This window comes from Podarcis filfolensis, assembly GCF_964270895.1.
Source record: "Podarcis filfolensis genome assembly, chromosome: 9".
Classification (NCBI taxonomy): Eukaryota; Metazoa; Chordata; class Lepidosauria; order Squamata; family Lacertidae; genus Podarcis; species Podarcis filfolensis.
Window position 1 is genome coordinate 360,574 of NC_139610.1, and position 15,186 is coordinate 375,759.

Genomic DNA, 15,186 nt, shown 5'->3' on the forward strand with positions numbered 1-15,186 from the left:
AAAAAATTAAGGATTTGGATAACTTATGCTTAAAGATAAAAGAAGAATTTAAACAGAATGAACAACATATGGAGAGAAAATTAGTAAAGGTCCAAGATACATTAGATTAAAAAAATGATGGAGTTGTGGGAGAACTCTCAAGCAAAATAAAAGATTTGACTGTGTGATCTAAGACAATGGAAGAATCGATGAAGAGGACTCAGAAAGAAGCAAAGGAGACAAGAAAGGAGACAGAGTGGGTAAAAGATGAAGTAGCGGATTTAAATAAAGCACAGGAACAAATGTGGGACAATATGGTTATGATGGAGATGCGGCAAAAACAGATGAATTTGAAATTTAGAGGAATATCTGAAGAGGCGAATGAGGATATAAAATTAAAAATGAACAAGGAATTGGCAAGATGGATGGACCTAAAAGAAGATGAAATAGAATATACAATTGTGAGTGCCTTTAGAATAAAAGTGAGGTCGGTGAAAGCTAAAGCAAAAATTTTTCCTGGAGATTGTTTGGTGATATTTAATTCATTGGACATGAGAATTGCAATCTTAAGGATAATTCTGTAAAAAGAAATTATTCATTGATGGGAAACCAATCATAATTTTTAAGGAGATCCCTACCAGATTTTTGCAAAAGAGAGATGGATATAAACAATTAGTAGGATTGTTGAAGAAAAATGGAATACAACACAGACGGGAATTCCCAGAAGGTGTCTCCTTTAATTATAAAGATAAAAGATTTCAATTAACTGATGCTCAGGAAGTTAAGAAAATTGTCAGAAGATATGAGAAAGAATTAGGAAAGGTGGATGCTAGCCTTGCTGGACCTACTGGACCCACTCTGGACTCAATGGAGGTAAAGAAGAAGAAGAAGAAAAAGGAGGAAAAGAGGAGGAGGAAGAATAAGAAGAGGGAGAAGAAGAAGAGGAGGGAGAGGAGGAGGAGGAGGAGGAGGAGGAGGAAGAAGAAGAAGAAGAAGAAGAAGAAGAAGAAGAAGAAGAAGAAGATATTGATAAGGATAAAGCTACCCAACCTTAAGTTAAATTTCTTTTTTGATTGTAGTGACTAGAGAAATGGCACTGAAATTTATTACTTGGAATGTGAATGGACTTAATAATAAATCCAAAAGAAATAAAATTGAACACATATTAAAAATATAATTTGTTTACAAGAAACAGATGTGGCAAAGAAACATAGACATGTTTTGATTAATAAAAGGTTGGGGAGAGACTTTATAACTTCAGATGTAAATAAAAAAGAGTAGTTTTGTATATAAAGAAGAAATATGATCCTAAGTTGATTTCTAAGGATGAAGAAGGGAGAGTGATTATAGCCCAAATGATGCTGCAAGGGGGAAAACTGATCATTGTTGGAGTTTATGCACCAAATGAAAATAAGGCCGAATTTTATAAAAATATTGGAGAGACTGCTGGAATTTATGGATCAGAAGATAATTTTAATGGGAGATCTCAATAGAGTGGTAATGCCAGAACTAGATAGATCAGTAAACAGGAAAGCAACGAGAGAAGGCAAGTTACCAAAGGCATTTTTTGATTTGACTGAAAATCTTGCACTAGTTGATATTTGGAGATTGAAACATCCAACTACAAAATAGTTTACATTCTTTTCTGAACCGAACCAAAGCTCAGGAAGAATGGATTACATATGGACATCCAAGGAACTATTCCCAAAAGTAATTAAAAATGAGATCACACCAAGAACATTATCAGCTCATAATTCAATATTTCTGGAACTGAAAGGAAAAGATCAGTCCTCCTTCAGATGGAGAATGAATGAAAGTTTATTTGAGGACCGAACAATAGTGGAAAAAACAAAGGAGGTAATAACAGATTATTTTAAGTGGAACTTACATAAAGAAACTGGACTTGACATGGTTTGGGATGCAAATAAAGCTGTAATGAGAGGCTTCTTGATACAGAAAAATAGCTTCCAAAAGAGAGAAAGAGAGGAAAAGAAAGAAGAAATCCTGAATCGCCTCATGGAGAATGAGAAAAAGCTAACATTGAAACCTAAAGATGAACAAATAAAATAAAATATTAAAATGTTGCAAACTCAGTTCTCCATGCTGGTGAATCAGGAGGTAGAATGGAAGATAAAATTAATGAGACAAAAGAATTTTGAATCTGCGAATAAAACTGGGAAATTATTAGCTTGGCAATTAAGGAAACGTCAAAGTCAAAATACAATTTATAAGATTAAAATAGGAGATAAGGTGACAGAAGATCCAAAAGAAATAAGAAAAGCCTTTCAAAAAATTTATAAAGATCTATATAGGAAGGAGAAAGAAGATATGAAAAAATAGATATCTGGAAATTCATAAAATAAAACAAATTCTATTAGAAAAAATGAAACAATTAAATACACAAAAAACAATGCAGGAGATTCAAACAGCAATAAAGCATATGAAATAAGGTAAAGCTCCAGGACTGGATGGTTTCACAGCAAAATATTATAAGATACTTCATGAACAATTGGCACCTGTTCTTTGGGAGGTGATGAATAATATTTTGAAAGGAGGGAAGATCCTGAATACATGGAAAGAGGCATATATAACACTAATCCCCAGGCAAGATACACATCGCTTGAATGTCAAGAACTTTAGACCAATATCGTTGTTAAATAATGATTATAAGCTTTTCTCAGACATTATGGCAAATAGACTAAAAGAAACTCTTAATGAGTTGATTCATAAAGATCAAGCAGGTTTTCTTCCTGGTCGACAACTAAAAGAGAATGTAAGACATATTGTGGATATAATAGAATATTTGGAGATCAGGAATGACAAACCAGCAGCATTAATGTTCATAGATGCGGAAAAAGCTTTTGATAATATTTCTTGGCATTTTATGAAGAAAAGTTTGGAAATGATGGGAGTAGGAGGAGCTTTTCTGAGAGGAATAGATGCAATATATGCTGAACAAAAGGCAAAATTGATCGTGAATAATGTATTGACAGAATATTTTGATATAACAAAAGGTACTAGACAGCGGTGTCCATTGTCTCCATTATTGTTTATTGCAGTTCTTGGAGGTATTGACAACTAGGTTAAGAGAAGCCTCAGAAATGAAAGGTATAAAAATTGGTGTAAAGGAATTTAAGTTAAAAGCCTTTGCAGATGATTTGGGCTTAACATTAGAAGAGCCTCATTACAGTGTACCAGAAGCATTGGAGAAAATTGAATAATTTGGGCAATTAGCAGGGTTTAAACTGAACAAAATTAAGACTAAAATGGTGGTCAAAAATATGACTAAAGAAAAAATAGAGGAATTGCAACAAAAAAATTTGATTGACCGCAAAAAAATATTAATTTATTTAATGATAATTACCAACTGGTGTGGAAAGAGATTAAGAGAGATTTGGAAGTTTGGAATAGATTAAAGTTGTTATTCTGTGGTAGAATAACTGTGGTTAAAATGAATGTATTACCTAAGATGTTATTTTTATTTCAAACAATTCCGGTAATTAAGGGAACAGGACAATTCAAAGAATGGCAAAAGGTAATTTCAAGATTCATCTGGCAAGGGAAAAAACCAAGGATAAAATTTAAACTATTAATAGATAAGAAAGAAAGAGGTGGATTCTCTGTGCCAGACTTGAAACTTTACTACGAGGTGTCCTGTGTTTGTTGGTTGAAGGAATGGAAAATACAGATTTATTAGATTTGGAAGGATACGACAACAGATTTGGTTGGCGTTCTTATCTTTGGTATGATAAAGTCAAAGTACATAGAGGTTTTACAAATCACGTGATAAGAAGATCTATATATGAGGTTTGGGAAAGGAATAAAAACCTGTTTGAAAGGAAAACACCATGGTGGATATCACCTGTGGAGGTATTAACTGTAAAGCGATTGAATATAGAGGGGAGGTGGGCCACCTATGAAGAGATTTTAATGAAAACCGATAGAGGTTGGAAATTAAAGCCATATGAACAAATTGAAGATGCCTTTACAGATAGGTTGCAGTATCATCAAGTAAATGATGTTTTTTTGTGTGATAAGAAAGTAGGATATGAAGATTAAAAAATCTAGATTTCAAATCAAACTGTTGGAATGCAGAAGTAAATTGTTATCCAAAATGTACAATTTTTTATTAGAATTATATACAAAGGATGAACAGACAAAAGAAATAATGATAAAATGGGCAAAAGACTGGGCACAATATTGAATATGATGCATGGTTAAGATTATGGAATGAAAGTTTAAAGTTTACAGCATGTGTCACCTTGAAGGAAAATGTAATGAAAATGATGTACAGATGGTACATAACACCAGAAAAGCTGGCTAAAATGTATAGGATGAGTAACAAATTGTGTTGGAAGTGTAAGGAAAAAGATGGAGACTTTTATCATACGTGGTGAACATGTGACAAGGTAAAATTATTTTGAGAATTGATTTATAATGAACTGAAAAAGATGTTTAAATACACCTTTCCCAAAAAGCCAGAAGAGTTTTTGCTAGGCCTGATGGGAGAGGAAATTGCAAAGGTAGATCAAAGACTATGTACGCAACAACTGCCGTGAGAACTCTATTAGCCCCAAAGTGGAAGTTACAGGAATTACCAACGATGGAGGAGTGGCAGACGAAGACGATGGATTATGCGGAATTGGCAGAACTGACCTGCAAGGTTTGAAACCAGGATGATTTAAAATTGCAAAGAGACTGGAGTAAATTCATTGACTACATAAATAATAACTGTAGAAGTTTGAAGACACTAGCAGAATTGAAATAAATCCTATGACGTGGACTTTAAAATATAAGATTAAACTGTGAGATTTAGATTTGAAAAGGGAAAGCTTGTTGGCGGTGTTATATACTGAAGTTCTCACCCTGGCCCAGCAGGGGGATACTGTAGATAGTTATGCAAATGAAGGATCTAAAGTGACGTTCAGTGATTGGATAGTTTGTATGCAAATGAAGGATCAAAAGTGACGTTCAGTGATTGGATAGTTTTAGAAAGTTGTTACAGTAACAAGGTACTGGAGCTCTATATAAGCAGGCTGACTGAGGCCTTCAGTTCAGTTCTGTTCCAGCTTACAAATAAAGAGCTGCTTTGGAAGAATTGCTGTGTCGTCTGATATGTTCACCCACAACTTAACAGGCGGGATGGAGGGAAGTCATAAGCTTGGCAGAGCAGTAGGGAATGAGAGTTGTAGGTGAATGTTTGAAATTACTGTTTAAAGTGAAAAATTTAATAAAAAATATATTTTAAAAAGAGGACAAGAGACAGTTCAAAACACACAAGTCTTTAGATTCTGATAATAAAAATTCCAAAGCACTTAAAAAAACACACAAAACCTTTCAAGGAACCTCAGGGCAACAACAGACAGCTTAAACTACATAACAGCCTTGAGGCTACAATTGCACTCTTGCCTAACCCTTCCAAAACTCTTGACCCAACGGGTGCCCAGACACTCATCCTCTCACAGGAGGATCAACATCCCTTACAACATCCTTGGTTGAACAGGACAAATGAAGCACCTCCTCAGGAAGGTGGCTCCTTGCAAGTTAACGACCCCTACTTTGCAGCACATGCCTCTTTAATATATCCAAATGCATAGAAGGAATTTAAAGGTAAAGGTAAAGGTATCCCTGCCCGTACGGGCCAGTCGTGTCTGACTCTAGGGTTGTGCGCCCATCTCACTTAAGAGGCCGGGGGCCAGCGCTGTCCGCAGACACTTCCGGGTCACGTGGCCAACGTGACAAGCTGCATCTGGCGAGCCAGTGCAGCACACGGAAACGCCGTTTACCTTCCCGCTAGTAAGCGGTCCCTATTTATCTACTTGCACCCGGGGGTGCTTTCGAACTGCTAGGTTGGTAGGCGCTGGGACCGAGCAACGGGAGCGCACCCCGCCACGGGGATTCGAACTGCCGACCTGACGATCGGCAAGTCCTAGGCGCTGAGGTTTTACCCACAGCGCCACCCGCGTCCCCATATAGAAGGAATTTACAACCCCTCAATTACCCCATGAGGGAAAGAGGGATTGACCGTCATCAGGCCAGCATAACGTCACCCTACTAACCTGGAGTGTAGCCGGATGGGCTGCATCAATAAGGGAAACCTGTTTCACTGCCTTGTATGTCCCAACATCACATCCTACTGATTCAGGAAACCTGGTCTAAAGGTTTCATCATTAAATGGATACCGCTCCCAGAGCCGTCTTTCCCTTAGGGCTTAGTGGTTCATTGCGCCAGGGCGCCAGCCTCTCAGGGGCACCCCAATGAGTGGGGGAGCTGTGCGGCTTTGCCAGCGGCCTCCCCTTTCCCTGCAGGCCTACCAGCAGGCGTGCAGCTTCCCTCCCAAGCCTCTGCATCTGCTAAAGACAGCCCTGTTCCCCGTCCTCGTCCTCCTCCTGCTCCCTGGCAAAAGGCGGCACGCAGCCTTCCCAGGCTGCCTTCTCGGGCACCCTGACGCTGGAGAGCATGTCCACCAGCATGTTTTCCTGCTTGATCACCACCGCCACCACACTAGGGATCAGGGCAGTGGGGGAGGCAGAGGACATTTTCCACCGCCCCTCCCTTTTTTGGAGTTGGGTGGTGTGGGTTTGTGGGCCCCCCCTTTCCTCTCTCTGTCTCTCCCTGCCTCCCCAAGTGCACATACATAAAAAGCGAAACACCTCTACCTGGAAGATCAGGGCGTGCGCAGCTGGTTTGTGGCAGCCCCCTCTCTCCTTTCCTGCAATACTTCCCTAGAGCGGCTGGGATGGGGAGATGCAGAAAAAACAAAATGGAAGTGTAGGTGTCCCTCTTTCTAGGCATCCTTAAAAGCAAAACTTTTAAGTTTTGAGATAAATTGTTGAAGGAGTGGATATCTTTCAATGGAGTTGTAGCGGTTAGCTAGGGGAGACTTCAGATCCTGCCTCTCTACATTACTTGGTCAATTACTCAGGACTACGCACATATATTTAGGAGCTAAATCCATGAAAGTCAGTGATTCTTACTGCATGGTGTGCAGAGAGTTGCTCAAAAATAAGTCCCATTGAGCTCAGTCAGTCCCAGTTAAGCTTCCCAGTTAAGTTAAACTTTCAGGTTTCCAAATAAATGGTTGAGAGTGTAAATAACTTTCTGTGGACAGCTAGTGTAGGGGTTAGAGAGTTCAAACAAATTACTTGGTTAATTATGCATATATAATTATGTGCTAAGTCCCTACCTGTATTCATTGTATACATACAATTGTGTATCATCTGACCCATCTACTGCAATTATTAAGTTTGCTGATGACACCACCATAAGTTGTACAAGTGACAATAAAGTATTTCAATTTCAATATATATTTAGGAGTCTGATCCATTAAATTCAGTGGTTCAGCCAGTGTGGTGTAGTGGTTAAGAGCGGTAGTCTCGTAATCTGGGGAACTGGGTTCGATTACCCGCTCCTCCACATGCAGCTGCTGGGTGACCTTGGGCCAGTCACACTTCTCTGAAGTCTCTCAGCCCCACTCACCTCACAGAGTGTTTGTAGTGGGGGAGGAAGGGAAAGGAGAATGTTAGCCGCTTTGAGACTCCTTAAAGGGAGTGAAAGGCGGGATATCAAATCCAAACTCTTTTTCAAAGTGTGTGGAGGATTGCTCAGAAGCCCCATTGAGCTCAGTCCCAATTAATCATGTCCGTGGGACTGAATCCTGTGAAATCCTGTATCAACTTATCTAGGTCCCATTGAACTGAATGGGATTTGCTTCTGAGTAGACAAGCATAGGATGGCACTGTAAGTCTCCATCTTTTTACACCCTTATGGGTACATTGGGGGGATAAAATATGGGAGTGTAAGTGGGGTTTATTCTAAGCTCTGACACACACCCCACAAGCAACCAGCATACTGCCCATCCCCAAAATGAATGAAAGGAATTGAAAGAGGGAAGAGAAAATAAGAATTAACACAGAAAGAGGCTGGGACATGGGTGGCACTGTGGTCTAAACCACTGAGTCTCTTGGGCTTGCCGATTGGAAGGTCAGCGGTTCAAATCCCCATGCATTGGGGTTAGGTGGACTCCCTAACCCCAACGCTGCCAGTAGATTTTTTTTTGATTAGATGCAAGGATTTCACATTTTGAGGAAAGTGAGGAGAAGAAACAGGGAGAATGCAGTAGATTAAGCACGTGAGGCTGCAATCTTACACCTGCTTACTTGGGAGTAAGTCCAGTGGTTCCACCCCCCCAAAAAAGATTGAAAACTCCCAACAACGGGGGGGGGAGGGATCTTTTCACCACGGCAAGGGATATGACCACTCCTTTACAATTGGAGCAGAACCAGGGAAGAGGCATGGCAGAGTAAAGGGGGCACTGGGGACCCTTATTTCCACCAGCCTCTGATCCACACCAAGGCCCCTTCCTGCTCTTAAGACACTTGCCATGGCCACCCTGCTCTACCTCAACGAGAAGGCTCTACTAATTATAAATGCCTACATGCCCCTAATGTGCCAGAAATCTGATGTTAGAGCCCAACTGAGTGAGCTGGAAGAATATGTTGCAGACCTTATTCTACAAAATCCTGAAGCAATGGTGATACTGGGAGGGGACCTAAACACTAAACTAGGACCGAATGATCAAACCCTATATGCATGGTTCAGCCATACCCTACCAGAGCTGGAGGTTGCAGGACCGCTAACAACAGAAGCCTCAAAAGACCAAATGTCAAACTTTGCAGGTATTTGCCTGGCACAAATGTCATTTAAACTAGGTCTCTATATTCTAAATGGTGCCCTTGGAAAGGACCATCCAGCCAAGTTCACTTTCCTGTACAGAATTAGGATGAGTGCCATAGATTATATAATTGTCTCTGAGGACCTTCTCCAATACGCAAGTAATATAGAGGTCATACCGAGATTTGAGAGTGACCACTTCCCAGTCCTACTACTGTACATCTAACCGAAATTATACAGAAGGAACATAAAGAGCATAAGAACATAAACATAAAGAAATAATTGGACAAAGGTTATTCAGGCAGCTAAATCCAATAACTTAGCCCTCTTCTGGAATGTTATAAAGCTTTCCCAACCAAACAAATCGCTAATGGAAGAACCCTATATAATGCCAAGGGCTTGGGGGTCACATTTTAGAGAACTTTATAAGGACAAAGCAGTGGAGAAAGGCCAAAGCCCTGAAAGTATTGTGGATCTCCCAAAATGTGCCCCAGTAACAACGTCAGAGATTAGAGTCTGGTAGCCCAACTGAAACAGGGGGAAGCCCCAGGGACTGATTTAATACCAGTACAAGCTATAAAAAATAATTTAGACTTTTGGGGCCCACTTTTAGCCTCACTTTTCACCAGCATAGACACCTACGGATATATTCCTGAAGACTGGGGACTTTCAATCATTGTCCCAATATATAAAAAAGGCAAAAAAGATGATCCTGCCAACTATAGACCAATCAGTCTTCTAAACGTAATAAGCAAATTGTACGCAAGACACTTGCAGTGGAAATTCAAAGACTGGCTACAAGAAAACATCCTTTCAGATGAGCAAGCGGGATTTTGAGAAGGCCGTTCGACCATCGACCAATGTTTAGTTCTTCAACATCTAATAGAGAAGTACACATCCAGCAATATCGCTTCTCTTTATTTGGCCTTCATGGACTTCAGAGCAGTCTTTGACTCTATTTCCAGAAAAAAACTATGGGAAAAACTGGAGACCTCCACACTAGATAAATGCTTGCTATACCTAATATGCATGTTACATGAAGGGACCTCACTAAAAGTGTGTTGTACCTCCCAGGGCCACTTATCCAACGCAATAGAAACTGAGAAAGGAGTCAAACATATGTGAAGATAATGTCAAAAATGTATAAAATTTTATTGGAATGGCAAACGAAGGATGAGGAGATTAAGTCGGTTATGATACATTGGGCCAGAGATTTTGGTTATAATATACAACTAGCTGATTGGGAAAAAGTCTGGAATGAAAATATGAAATTTACTGCATGTTTGGCGATAAAGGAAAATATTATGAAAATGGTATATAGATGGTACATTACACCGGTCAAGCTAGCAAAAATGTATAAAACATGTAATAAGTGCTGGAAATGTAAAGAAAAAGAAGGATCTTTCTTTCACATGTGGTGGGAATGTAAGAAGGTTAAGGGTTTCTGGGAAATGATATATAATGAGTTGAAAAAGATGTTTAAATACACATTTGCAAAGAAACCAGAAGCCTTTTTGTTAGGGATAACAGGAAGAGAGATCAACAGAAGGGACTATAAACTTTTTCAATACGCAGTAACAGCGGCAAGAATATTAATGGCCCAAAAATGGAAACAACAAGAACTACCGACACTTGAGGAGTGGAGAATGAAACTTATGGATTACGCAGAATTGGACAAAATGACTGGGAAAATTAGATATCAAAAGGATCACAAATTCATTGAGGACTGGGGAAAGTTTACGGACTATCTGAAAAATATATGTGATGTACAGACAACGTTAGTGGGTTTTAAAGAAGCCTTGTGAATGTTAAAGACGTATTGTAAAAGAAAAATAATCTGATAAGTGAGTACCAATCGGCAATATGAGAAATGGAAAATGTGTAATGAATAGATAATATGGATGATTGGTGGAGGAGCTGGTGGAAGTACAAAAAATGTGAAACATGAGATTAGGATGTGCTGAATAATTTGTAAAAGAAAATCTAATAAAAATTTATATAAAAAAAGAGAAAGGAGTCAAACAAGGATGCATACTGGCCCCATCCTTGTTCAATTATTATATAAATGATATGATCCCTTACCTACGCAATATAAACTTCCATCCTCCAAAACTGGTGGAGGAAAAGGAGTGTGGGGGGGGAGCACACCGCCCCTAGCAGCGCAATCCCAGTGGGATGCCATCGCAGCTGCTCCCCTGCCCACGCTGGGCACCACGCCCCTGCAGGTGGCATGCCATGCCCCCAGGACACGCACCACACCCCTGCGGACGGCGCACCACACCCCCAGGACACACGCCAGCCATGCCCCCGCCTGCTCTCTAACCCCTGGTGCCGTAGCATGGAGCTCCACCACTGCCTACATACTGTTTGATGCCAAATCAGTTGCAAAATTGTTATACGGTGCCCAATTAGGCCCCTTCGGCAACTGTGCTCCATTAGAATTGGTGCAATCTAAATTCCTAAGATCTGTTCTACAAGTACCTAAATATGTCTCCAATGCAACCATACGCCTCGAAACTGGATTCATAAGAATTGAGGCCAAAGTGTGGCTTGCCACTCTTAATTACTAGCTGAGACTAGCCTTTCTTCCAAGTGGCCTTGCTTCCCTGACTATTACAGACGAATTTCAGTCCACATGGAAACGGGCAGTGGAAAATATAATAACAACTTTAGGATTCAATCCACAGATCCTCCTCAACAAGCATTAAACAGCATGTGGTAGATATAGAACGACTTAGCCAGGTCCCCAAAACTTTTAATTAGCAAAACTGGAAGATACTTGACTTCCCAAATGCCATACATAGCTAATCTCGAAATACCAAAACAATGAAGGGCTTTCACTTTGGCCAGCTGCCAGGCCCTCCCATCAGAAATTCAGGAAAGCCATTATAGGAAGATACCTTAATGAGGAGAGGAAATGCCCATGTGGCTCTGGGCAGCAGGAAACAACGGAGCGTGCCCTTCTTCATTGCCAGTATTACATAGACATTCGAACTAGGTTTATCCAACCCATTTTATATAAGTTTCCTGGGTGTTCAGAATAACATAACATCTCCCTGTTACTACAGGACAGAGCCCAGAAGTCACATATTCAGTCGCCAGATTTTGCGCTGCCATGATAGATATTTGACAAAGAATGGTCTATGCTACATTTCAATCCTAAACTGAAGGCCCATATTGTTAGATCTGCACTTCTCAAGCCCACCCCATATAGCTGTGTTAACCAATCTTTTAATTTTTCTTACAGATTTTTACTCACCCATTATCTATGCTTAATTAAGTATTCTATGTATACATTTAAATCTACGTTTGGTTCTTCTATAATTATTCACTTAGATTCATACTGTTGTTGTTTTTTCAAAAAGTTTTATTGGTTTTTTTTACAAAAATTTAGACACACAAACAAATAGACAAACAAACATAAATCATAACCTTATTAAAGCTAATCTAATTAACATTGTTAAGTGACTTCCTCGTATCCCCCTGGTTAGATTTCATTGCATCTCATTATAACGGTTTTCCAAATCAATAGTCTTATAAAATTAACTTAATCACTTAACATCTTTCTTTCTTTCCAATTCAGCATTAAACATATTAATTCATCACATTACTTAATTAAATCCTAAGCCTATCTGGTATTTGCAAGCTTTTTCTAATTAATTTAACTTAACATATTTAACTAAATAATCATTAAATTTCGTCCATTCTTCCTGGTACTCCTCCTCCTTCTGGTCACGGACTCTTCCAGTCAGATCGGCTAGCTCTGAAAAATCCATCATCTTCATCTGCCATTCTTCCACAGTTGGTACTTCTTGCTTTTTCCAGTTCTTAGCTAATAAAATTCGAGCAGCAGTTGTGGCATACAAAAATAATTTTACATCTTTCTTGGGCAATTCCAAACCTGTTATTCCAAGAAGAAAGCCCTCTGGTTTCTTTATAAATGTATATTTCAACATTTTTTTCAATTCATTATAAATCTTTTCCCAGAAGTCTTTCACCTTGGGGCAGGTCCACCACATATGATAGAAAGTACCTTCTTTTTCTTTACATTTCCAACATAGATTATCACAATTATGATAAATCTTTGTAAATTTAACAGGAGTCAAATACCATCTATACATCATTTTCATCATGTTTTCCTTTAACATTGTACATGCAGTGAACTTGACTCCCTTCTTCCACAGTCTTTCCCAATCCTCAAACATTATGTTATGTCCTACATCTCTTGCCCAATCTATCATCACTGATTTAACTTGTTCATCCTTTGTATGCTACTCCAACAATAAATTATACATTTTAGACAGATTTTTAACTTTAGAATCCAACAAAACCGTTTCCAACTTAGATTTTTCAGAAGCGAAACCATTTTTCTTATCTAATTTATATAATTCATTAATCTGGTGATAATGTAGCCAATTTAACTTATCTTTAACTTGATCAAATGGTTTTAGTTTGTATCTTTCTTTATCCTCCAATAATAGATCTGAGTATCTCAACCATTTGATATCCATATTTAACTTTTTCTGGGCCTTCGCCTCCTTTGGTGAAAGCCATCTGGGCTTTCTAAAAGATCTTTATATTTTATCCAAACATTGTACAACGATTTCCTAATTACATGATTTTTAAATGCATATGGGCCTTTACTTTATCATACCATAAATATGTATGCCATCCAAACACAATGGCAAATCCCTCCAAATCTAAAACATCAGTGTCTTCTAGTTGTATCCACTCTTTAATCCAGCAAAGCGCTGCTGCTTCAAAATAGATTTTCAAATCTGGCAGGGAAAATCCCCCTCTTTCTTTAGAATCCATAAGTAGTTTATATTTAATTCTGGGTATTTTCCCCTGCCAGATAAATCTAGATAGCGCTTTTTGCCATTCTTTAAAACATTTCACATTGTCTATAATTGGGAGGGCTTGAAACAAAAAGAGCACCTTTGGCAATACATTCATCTTTACCACTGCAATCCGGCCCATTAATGACAATTTTAAATTTGACCCTAATCTCTAAATCTCTCTTGATTTCATTCCACAATTTTTCATAGTTATTTGTACAAATTCAGATTTTTCCCAGACAGATTCACCCCCAAATATTTAACTTTTTTCACAAAATCCAGGCCCGTCTTTTGTAATAGTTTCCTTTCATCATTATCCAGATATTTCTCTATTACTTTGGTTTTGTTCTTATTTAACTTAAATCCTGCTACCTGTCCAAATTCCTGTATCAGCTCCAGTGCTTTTACTGCACTGGAGTCTGGTTCTTGTAGTGTCAATACTAAATCGTCAGCAAAGGCTTTTAATTTATATTGCTTGGATCCTACTGGATCCTTTAATTTGTTCATCTTTTCTAATCATACTTAGCAAGAGCTCTAGGACTGCAATAAACAGCAGAGGGGAAAGTGGGCTTCTTTCTCAATTCTAATTTCCTCCAATACCACATTATTTACAATAATTTTAGCTTTTTTTTCTTGATAGCTCTCTTTGATACCATTTAAAAAGTCTTGAACAACCCCCATACTTTCAAAGTTATATAACATAAAACTCCAAGATACAGTGTCAAAGGCTTTCTCTGCATCAATTAACACTGCTTTGCAGTTCTTTCTTGCTTCCAGCTTTTCTAAAATATCAACGACGTTCCTAATATTATCCTTCATATGTCTTCCTGGCAGAAATCCTGCCTGGTCCTTATGTATATGCTCAGACAAAGCCTGTTAGCCAATATATTTGCAAAAATTTTATAATCCACATTAAGTAAGGAGATTGGTCTATAGTTCTTCACATTAGATCTATCTTGGCCCTGTTTAGGAATCAGAGTAATATAAGCTTCCTTCCAGGTTTCAGGTGCTTTGCCCCCTCTTAAAATCAAATTACATACTTCTACCAGAGGTTGAATGAGCCAATCTTTCAATGTCTTATAATATTTCACTGACAGACCGTCTGGTCCCGGTGCCTTGCCAAGTTGCATTGAATTTATTGCATGTTCTACTTCCTGTCTTGTAATTAATCCCTCTAGTAAGTTCAATCCTTTTATCCAACTTATCGATGCTTACCGTATTACGATTTAAACCATCTCTAATGTCATTCAGCATTGACATTACCAATTCCTCAAAAGGTTGATTTTTGGAGCCAAGTCTTGTTTTTTCCGCACACATAGTGGCTTATGAATTTCAAGGTCAGTCCCACAGTCTGGCACAGTGAAGGAGAAAAACAAGTGTCCTCCACCAGCCCCACAAAAGCCGGCTCAGAAGCAGCCCCCATGTTCTTTAAAGGCAGGCTAGAAGAGAAAAAATAAAGTTCTCCAAATCTCCCCTTAATATTTATAGAAAGTCCTGAAGGTAGAAGACACTTTTAACCACTTTAAATTGTAACCAGACAGCCGCAGGATAGATTGTAACAAAGGCAGTGGGAACGGAGATTAAATGTTACCTCTTCCATTGTGACGTCACAATGGAGACTAGTCTTCCCTCCCGGGTGGTCCACTGCAAAATGAAGGAGTCTCTTTACACTATACTGGTGTCTCCCAAAGTGAAT

General features: G+C 38.8%; 1 protein-coding gene across 1 annotated transcript in view; it reads right to left on the reverse strand.

Moving 5' to 3' along the window:
• Positions 1–5,595: 5,595 nt before the first annotated feature.
• Positions 5,596–15,186, reverse strand: part of LOC310770261 (uncharacterized protein) — a 32,180-nt gene continuing 22,589 nt past the window's right edge. The window contains exon 3 of the mRNA XM_083630827.1: positions 5,596–5,839. The gene's annotated coding sequence lies outside the window, so the exon portion shown is untranslated. The remainder of the gene's footprint in view (positions 5,840–15,186) is intronic.